Genomic DNA, 9,919 nt, shown 5'->3' with positions numbered 1-9,919 from the left:
TAACACCGACGAAATCGTCTTTTCTCGCATTCTGACGGTTTTCGTTTCGGTAAAATCCACGTCGTAGATTTCCCAAATTGTTTGTTTCAGGTAACAAAAGTAAAGTTTTTGCCACGGAACGCACGTAGATACGTTTTTTTGTTTTGGCAAAAATCAACTAACCTGGACCGATCCGAACTAACCCGAAACGATAACCTACCTATCTATCTATCTATCTGTCGGGAAGAAGAAGAAGAAAATAATAATAATAAAAACACAACAAGTCGATTTTCTTTTATTTTAAATAAATTGTGGCCCTTAAAAGAGCCAATTTTTTTGTTTTGTCGTCGTCGTTGTCCTCGTCGGGCGAGGACGGACGGATCAAACGATCGCGTTCATTTCGAACTGGTATATTTGGTGACAGCTTTCGTACCTTCGCTCACGGCGTGCTTGGCCAATTCACCGGGCAACAACAATCGAACGGCAGTTTGTATTTCCCTGCTGGTAATCGTCGATCTCTTGTTGTAGTGAGCCAATCGAGACGCTTCGGCGGCTATCCGTTCGAAAATGTCGTTCACGAAAGAATTCATGATCGACATGGCCTTGCTGGAGATTCCGGTGTCGGGATGAACTTGTTTCAGTACCTTGTAGATGTAAATCGCGGAGCTCTCCTTCCTCCTACGTTTCTTCTTCTTGTCGATCTTCGATATGTTCTTCTGAGCCTTGCCGGCTTTCTTCGCTGCTTTTTTCACTCGTTTTCGGCGGCATAATTACGCGCGCACACGCGAAAACAAAATCAACAAAAAAAAGAAAAAAGTAACACGAACGATCACGCGCCCACACAAACGCACAAAACACACACAGAGAAAAGCACAAATAGAACGGGCGCGAACGAGGAGGACTTTCGAACGCGACGAGGATATTTTCACAATGAAGGGTTGGCCTTTTTTGTTTCTTTTGTTTTTGGGGACGCGACCCCGGGGTAATAAAAATCTTGTCGGTAAGACGTATCGGTGCCCGTACACCGGCCTGTGTGGGGTTTTCACCCACTAAAAAACCCCCTTGTCTGCAGGGATTTTTCGGGTCTCCGGTACCCGAAAATTCCCAATCTCGCTTTTTGGGCCGCTTTTGTTTTGGTCTCCGATATTCCGGCCAAGCGGGATTCCGCTTCTTGCCTCGGTATCGGTCTAGACCTCTTTTGAGTGCCTCTCTTAGGAGGTGACGAAGTCTTTACGACTAAGTCGCCTCCCAGGATCTTTGGCTTGAGTCACCCCGCCGACTTGGGATTCTTCTGCCCTCTTCTGTCCGTCTGGACGCTTCTTTCTTCGTCGGCCGTTTTCCTTTTGGATTGCTGGTTTCCAGCGATGGGTCCGAAGTACCAAAATGCTATTTGACCTTCCTCGTTCCTTCGTTGCAGTGTTGCCTTTTTGGCTCTTTGTTTGTCCTTTTCGGTCATTGACTTGTGTCTGTATGATCTTTCCTCCTTTGTTATCCGTTTTCCAGCAACTGATGTCTTGGTCTCTTAAATGGTCTGGCATTTTCCGGTCTGTAGTTGGTTGATTCTCTGATCAGCTCGTTCGGGTGTTGTTCCGTTTATTGGAACAATTTGATGGCATGGTCTTTTATGACTTCGGTCATCGATCTGTAGTTTAAATCTTTTCTTATCCTGTCGTTGCTAACGAACCAGGGTGCTCCGAGAGCCGTTCTCAGTGCAATGTTTTCCACTGCCTGAAGACTCTTTAGGTGCGTCCTGGCTGCATAGCCCCATGCTGCCGATGCATAAGTTAGCTGCGGTTGGATGATCGTCTTGACGAGCGTGATCTTATTTTTCAGGGGAAGTTTGGACTTCCTCCTTATCATTGGGTACAATATCGCCCTTGTCGCTTTTGCCTTTTTCCTGGCTTTTTCCACGTGGTCCTTCCACGTGAGCTTTTCGTCCATGTCTACGCCTAGGTACGTGACTTTTTGGCTCCACGGAATTTGCTCGTTTTGGATCTCCAGTCGGTTTTCCGTCCTGATTTTCCTCGTTCTTCGTTTGAAGATTATGGCCTGCGTCTTTTCTGCGTTTATCGCTATTTTCCATCTGGAAAACCACTTTTCCAAGATCCTGAGCTCTTCTTGCAAGTAGCTTACCAGCATAGTCCCGTTCCAGGATCTAGCCAATATCGCCGTGTCGTCGGCGTACAATGCCAATTGCGTATGTGCCGTCCTAGGGGGATCCGATACGTAGATGTTATACAGGAAGGGGGACAGTACCGCTCCCTGAGGTACTCCCGCTTCTATCATCCTGTACGTGGAATGATGTTTTTGGTTCAATTTTGTCCGGAAGGTCCTGTTTCGAAGAAAAGATTCGACAAGTTTGACCAGCGAGATTTTAAATCCCGCGTTTATCATCTTCACTAGCAGGCCTTTGTGCCAAACTCTGTCGAATGCTTTGGGTACGTCCAACAGTACTGCTCCAGCAGCCTGTTTCCTGTTAAAGCTGTCTGCTATAAATTCAGTTATTCTCAGCACCTGAAGTTCCGTAGAATGGGATTTTCTAAATCCAAACTGCTCTTGCGGGATGATTTTTAAAACCTCCTCGCAGTCTCTTAATCTTTTTAGAATCACTCTCTCCACGATCTTTCCCATATGAGGCAGGAGACTTATGGGTCTGTAGTTCTGCGGGAAGAGGTGATTCTTCCCTGGTTTCGGCAGCAGGATGATATCAGCTTTTTTCCAGTTTTCCGGGAAATGCCGCAACCTCAGGACCGCATTGGTGATGTTCACCAGCGCGGCTATCCCTCGCCTCGGCAACTTCTTCAGAATCTGGTTGCTGATCTGATCACATCCTGGTGCTTTTCTATTTTTCAGGTGCCGGATGATCTCGCTTATTTCGTTCGGCGTTGCATGCCTGATAACTTCGTTATCTTCCGCATTTTGCATTTGTCCCAAACGTCTCTCTATTTCTCCTTCCCAGAATTTTGCGTCCTCTTCATCAATTTCGTTTTCTCGAAATTGTTTTTCCAAACTGTCGGCAAAGGCCTCCGCTTTATCTTCCGGGGTGTACACGATTCCTCGTTCCCCGTGGATGGGAGGAATCGGTTTTCTCTTGCTTTTTATTGCTTGGAGCGTTTTCCACATGCTCCTGTTTTCTGGGTTTAGCGATTCCAAGTGCTCCTGCCACTGTTTTTCCCTGATTTCCAACAGGGCCGCTTTTACCCTTCTGTTTGGTCTGTTTAAAACATTTTTATCAGCCGGTGCATTCGTTCTGGATGCCCTTTTCTTTGCTTGTCTCCTTTGCCGAATCAATTGTTTCGTTTCTTCTGGAGTTTCCGCCATGTAATTCCTAATCCTTTGCTTCTTGATGATTTTCGAGCTCGTCTCTAGGGCCGTTATTATGTCTCTTTCGAACGTTGAAATTGCCTCTTCGATTCCATCCGTGTTTTCTATTCTGCGTATGGCAGATAGTTCCTCCTCTAAAGTTTTCCTAAATCGGCCCCAGTTTGTTCTCCTGAGCTCGACGGTGTCCTCTGTCGGCGGTCCGTTTCCTAGCCGAACTCGGATTGGATCGTGATCCGATGATCCTTCCTGTAGTACCTCGATTTCTGCCTCCATTTCGAGGTCCCTTGCCAGCATTATATCCAAGACATCGCTTATTCCCACTCCTCCAGTGTGCGTGGGTTCTTCTGTTGCCATTACTAGCACGTCTTCTCTCCTACGTAGAAACGATTTCAGCTGCCTGCCGTTTCTATTTGTCATTCTACTGTGCCAATCGGTAGATTTCGCGTTGAAATCTCCGATTGCCACGTTTTGACCTCTTTGTCTTCCGAAGAGAACTTGTTCCAGGTCGCTTTGCAGGAGTCGTCTGGCCGGTGGATGATAGCAAGAGGCAATTCTCAATCTACCTCTGGTGGTATTCACCTCGATTGCTATAGCCTCCATTTCCTCCGTTACTATCGGCGGCAGCTGTGCGTGCTGTATGTAGTCCCTGACGAGAAGTGCAGTTCCTCCATGTGCAGTTTCTCTTTGGTTCTCGTTGTCCTTCCTGTGGACTTCATATCCAGGGATCTTGAAGTGTTCCGTGGGTCGCAGCCTCGTTTCTTGGATAGCTACGACATCTGGGTTTTTCCGTTGTATCAGCTCCTGCAGTTCTGCCTTTCTTCCTTTTATCCCGTTTATGTTCCAGGATATTATCTGCAGTGCTGATACTTTTTGTTGTGCTGACATTTAACAGCCTTGGATCTTGGGGAGGTTCGCGAAAAATGCACTCATTGCTGAGTACATCATCTGCATTTGCTTGAGCGCCTGTTGGAAATCAACAGGCTCTCCGTTCTTTGTCGTCGCCTTTTTTGTCGTCGGCGTTTTTACATTTCCTTCGCTCTTTGCCGCGCTGGCATAACTTGTTCCCGGTTTGAACGGGGGCGGATTTGAGGCAACTTTCATCTCGGTTTTGTTTTTCCCCTCCTTTTTGGGTTTTGTCGGTTGAGGGACGTTCTTACATCCTCTGTAGCTCGCCGGGTGTGGTCCTCCACAATTGGCACATTTAGCCGGAACGGTTTTTGCCTTTTGGCATTTCTCCGTGAGATGTCCTTCTCCGCATTTTACGCACTTTGGCTGAGCCGTGCAGAAACGTTGGGAGTGCCCAAATTTCTGGCATCGGTGACACTGGTTCGGTCCAGTTTGCATCCTTTGCGCCTCAACTCTCACGCTGAGGTCGCAGCATCTCGCCAAGTTGAAGTTTCTTTCTTTGTCTTTAGGTTCTACTTGAACCAGCATCAGTGGCAGAGTTCTCTTGTCTACTCTGCTTTTCATTCGTTGGACCGAGAATGTTTCTATTCCTTGCCCCGATAGGTCTCTCTGAACTTCTTCCTCGGTAACGTTTTCGGGTAGAAGTCCGATCACGGCCCTGACTTTTTTGTCCTCGGGCAAACTGTAAGTGTGAAATTCCTTGTTTTCGGCTTTTAGGAGCCGGGTCATCGCACGGTAATCCTCAGCCGTGTTTGGGGTTATTGCTACCCCCTTTCCCGTCATCTTTGCCTTGCTGTAGGCTATCTTTTTTGTTTTAAGTCTATTACAGACCATCGTTCAATCGCTGGATTTGTTTATTACAATCGGTGGTATTTTGTTGATCTTTACTTGTAGTATTTGGTCTGATTTCTCTCTTTGTTTGATTTTTTCCTTTTCCTCTTCCTTTTTCCTTTCGTTTTCAATTTTCCTTTCGTCTCTTTGTTGCTTTTGAATCTGTCTCAGATCCACCGCATTCATCTCTTCGTCAGACTGGTCGTTTTCTTTCTCTGACTCAGACTCTTGGGAAGCTTTCTTTTTCCTTTTTCTTCTCGTTTCTTCACCTTCAATGTTGTTTTCCAGTTTTTCTAATCTGGCCTCCATTTTCTTTAGAGCTGCCACTAGTCTGTTGTTTGTTTCTCTTAGCTCATTTATTTCCTTGCTTTGAGCAAGGTTTTTCTGGTAGAGATGCTGGTTCATCTCGAACAGCATCTCTGGGTTTTTTCTATACTCCTCCAAGGATATCGCTATTTCGGAGCTTTCGCTCCTATTCGCGCTCAGTTCCGCCATCTTGTGGCTAGAACTTTGCGCTTCTATTTGTTTTTCCGTGTCTCTAATTTTCCTTGGAATTTTAGATATTTCCTGAGGAGTGAATTTCGGTGTTTTTTCTCAAAAAACACTCAATCACCAATTTCCCTGTATTTGTCGCTCTAGGTGGCTCGCCTCGAAGGTTTCGAAAAAGCCGCGCCGAGCGCGCGACTGTCTGGAGGTCCCGGAAGGGTTGGCCGCCCCAGAACACGTGTATTTATGTGACGAGCGAGTCCCTTAACAAGCCCCGCCCATCGTCGTTTCGACGAACGGAGGGATTTCGTTGGTCGCGTCGTTTCACGTAAATACGGTGCGTTTTAGAATTTTGCCGTTCATTCAGTTCCAATTGTGCAGTGCCAGTGGAAACACGTGTCACGTGAGCGAAAATTGGAGACCAGACATCGCAAATCGCGAGAAAAGGTCAAGCGATCAAGAAGCAGACGACGAAGATAAACCACAACCTTCGAGGCGAGGCAACAAGAGTGCCGAAATCTTGAAGAATAGGGAACACCTGTGTTTTAAAACAAACAGTCGCGGAAATGAAAAGGTCAAACGGTCTTGCATCGAGACGACGGAGCAGCGGAAACCTTGGAGGCGAGGCAACTAGAGTGCCGAACCCCAGGGGATTGGGGATTTTTGTGTTTTTTCAAACACAAAAACTCGTAAGTTTTTTCTTTTTCAAGAATTGTTCTTGAATTGCAGGGAAAAAATAAAGAAGAGCATCTTAAACCAAAGAAACAAAGGCCAGACGGTCAAAGAATTCCAGCGGCGTTATCGATCGCGACCTCCAGACGGTCGCGTGTTCGGTGCGTCGCGAAAACCTTAGAGGCGAGACACCTAGATAGCCGAATTCTAGGGATTTCGGATTCTCTGGGTTTTAGGGTGTCTTTGTGATCTAAACACAAAGATAAAAGATTTCATTTCTCTTTCAGGATTGTTTTTCAATTTTAGTTAGGGAAAAATAGGATTCAACGAAGAAAAATTTGGAAAGGTCAAACGGTCACACGTGCAAGCGGCGTATCGATGATCGGGACCTCCAGACAGTCGCGCGCTCGGCGCGGCGTGCTGGAACCTTGGAGGCGAGCCACCTAGAGTGACTAATACTAGGGTTTTTGGCGATTCGACTGTTTCTTAACAAAAACATCCAATTTCTTTTAGATTTAATCCTTTTTATTTCAGTTAGGGGAAATTAGAAGGTCGAAGGAAAAAGAAGACAAGACAAGTTCCAGCCACAAGATGGCGGAACTTGAAGAAAAGAACACAGGGAACATCGAAATGGCGATATCCATAGAAGAATATCGCCAGAACCCAGAGATGCTGTTCGAGATGAACCAGCATCTCTACCAGAAAAACCTTGCGCAGAACAAGGAAATTAATGAATTAAAAGAAACAAACAAAAGACTTTTGTCAGCCTTAAAGCAGATGGAAGCTCGGCTCGACAAACTGGAGAGCAGCAGCACTGAAGAAAAGGAAACCAAAAGGAAAAGAAAGAAGAAGTCACATAGAGAGACCGACTCAGAAAGAGAAACTGAATAATCAGACGAAGAAATGAATACTTTGGACTTGAAGCAGATCCAAAATGAGCAAAGAAAAGAAAGAAAAGCTGAAATTGAAAAGAAAGAAAAGGAAGAAAAAGAGAGACAAAAACCAAAAGAAAAAGTAGATCAAATTCTACAAGTAAAGATCAACAAAATACCACCGATTGTAATAAACAAAGCCAGCGATTGGACGATGGTCTGTAATAGACTCAAAACAAAAAAGATAGCCTACAGCAAGGCAAAGATGACGGGAAAGGGGGTAGCAATAACCCCAAACACGGCTGAGGATTACCGTGCGATGACCCGGCTCCTAAAAGCTGAAAACAAAGAATTTCACATTTACAGTTTGCCCGAGGACAAAAAAGTCAGGGCCGTGATCGGACTTATTCCCGAAAATGTTACGGAAGAAGAAGTCCAGAGAGACCTTTCTGAACAAGGGATCGAAACTTTTTCGGTCCAAAGGATGAAAAGTCGGGTAGACAAAAGAACCTTGCCCCTGATGTTGGTTCAAGTCGAACCAAAAGACAAGGAGAGGATCTTCAACTTGGCGAGATGCTGCGACCTCAGCGTGAGAGTTGAGGCGCAGAGGATGCAAACAGGACCAAACCAGTGCCACCGATGCCAAAAATTCGGGCACTCTCAAAGGTTTTGTACGGCCAAACCGAAATGCGTGAAGTGCGGAGAAGGTCACCTCACTGAAGAATGCCAAAAGGCAAAAACCGTCCCGGCTAAATGTGCCAATTGTGGAGGACCACACCCGGTGAGCTACAGAGGATGTAAAAACGTCCCTCAACTGCCGAAAACTAAGAAGGAAGCCAAAAACAAGCCAGCGATGAAGGAAGCCCCAGCTCAGCCCCCGTTCAAACCGGGAACGAGCTATGCGAGCGCGACAAAAAATGAAACAAAAGCAAAAACGCCATCAATGACGAAGACGATGGCAAAGAAAGAAGAGCTTGTTGATTTTTAACAGGCCCTAAAGCAAATGCAGATGATGTATTCAGCAATGAGTGCATTCTTCGCGAATCTCCCCAAGATCCAAGGCTGTTAAATGTCAGCACAACAAAAAGCATCAGCACTGCAGATAATATCCTGGAACATAAACGGGATAAAAGGAAGAAAGGCAGAACTGCAGGAGCTGATACAACGGAAAAACCCAGATGTCGTAGCTATCCAAGAAACGAGGCTGCGACCTACGGAAGACTTCAAGATCCCGGGATACGAAGTCCACAGGAAGGACAACGAGAACCAAAGAGAAACTGCACATGGCGGAACTGCACTTCTCGTCAGGGACAACATACAGCACGCACAGCTGCCGCCGATAGTAACGGAGGAAATGGAGGCTATAGCAATCGAGGTGAATACCACCAGAGGTAGATTGAGAATTGCCTCTTGCTATCATCCACCGGCCAGACGACTCCGGCAAAGCGACCTGGAACAAGTTCTCTTCGGAAGACAAAGAGGTCAACACGTGGCAATCGGAGATTTCAACGCGAAATCTACCGATTGGCACAGTAGAATGACAAATAGAAACGGCAGGCAGCTGAAATCCTTTCTACGAAGGAGAGAAGACGTGCTAGTAATGGCAACAGAAGAACCCACGCACACTGGAGGAGTGAGAATAAGCGATGTCCTGGACATAATGCTGGCAAGGGACCTCGAAATGGTGGCAGAAATCGAGGTCCTACAGGAAGGATCATCGGATCACGATCCAATCCGAGTTCGGCTAGGAAACGGACCGCCGACAGAGGACACCGTCGAGCTCAGGAAAACAAACTGGGACCGATTTAGGAAAACCTTAGAGGAGCATCTATCTGCCATACGCAGAATAGAAAACACGGATGAAATCGAAGAGGCAATTTCAACGTTTGAAAGAGACATAATAACGGCCCTAGAGATGAGCTCGAAGATCACCAAGAAACCAAGAATTAGGAACTACATGGCGGAAACACCAGAAGAAACCAAACAATTGATTCGGCAAAGGAGACAACCCAAAAAAAGGGCATCCAGAACGAATGCACCGGCCGATAAAAATGCATTAAACAGATTAAACAGAAGGGTTAAAGCGGCCCTGTCGGAAATCAGGGAAAAACAGTGGCAGGAGCACTTAAAATCGCTAAACCCAGAAGACAGGAGCATGTGGAAAACGCTCCAAGCAATAAAAAGCAAGAGAAAACCGATTCCTCCCATCCACGGGGAACGAGGAATCGTGTACACCCCAGAAGAAAAAGCAGAGGCCTTTGCCGACAGTTTGGAAAAACAATTTCGAGAAAACGAAATTGATGAAGACGCAAAATTCTGGGAAGGAGAAATAGAAAGACGTTTCGGACAAATGCAAACTATGGAAGATAACGAAGTTATCAGGCATGCAACGCCGAACGAAATAAGCGAGATCATCCGGCACCTGAAAAATAGAAAAGCACCAGGATGTGATCAGATCAGCAACTAGATTCTGAAGAAGTTGCCGAGGCGAGGGATAGCCGCGTTGGTGAACATCACCAATGCGGTCCTGAGGCTGCGGCACTTCCCGGAAAACTGGAAAAAAGCTGATATCATCCTGCTGCCGAAACCAGGGAAGAATCACCTTTTCCCGCAGAACTATCGACCCATAAGTCTCCTGCCTCATATGGGAAAGATCGTGGAGAGAGTGATTCTAAAAAGATTAAGAGACTGCGAGGAGGTTTTAAAAATCATCCCGCAAGAGCAGTTTGGATTTAGAAAATCCCATTCTACGGAACTTCAGGTGCTGAGAATAACTGAATTTATAGCAGACAGCTTTAACAGGAAACAGGCTGCTGGAGCAGTACTGTTGGACGTACCCAAAGCATTCG

The 9,919-nt window shown here is 46.2% G+C and overlaps 1 pseudogene; it reads right to left on the bottom strand.

Annotated features, from left to right (window-relative positions):
* Positions 1–297: 297 nt before the first annotated feature.
* LOC136350088 (histone H2B-like) lies at positions 298–762 on the bottom strand (annotated as a pseudogene).
* Positions 763–9,919: the final 9,157 nt, after the last annotated feature.

Source organism: Euwallacea fornicatus, unplaced genomic scaffold, assembly GCF_040115645.1.
Source record: "Euwallacea fornicatus isolate EFF26 unplaced genomic scaffold, ASM4011564v1 scaffold_110, whole genome shotgun sequence".
Lineage (NCBI taxonomy): Eukaryota > Metazoa > Arthropoda > Insecta > Coleoptera > Curculionidae > Euwallacea > Euwallacea fornicatus.
Note: the sequence above shows the minus strand (reverse complement) of the source record. Positions and strands in the feature narration are given on the sequence as shown.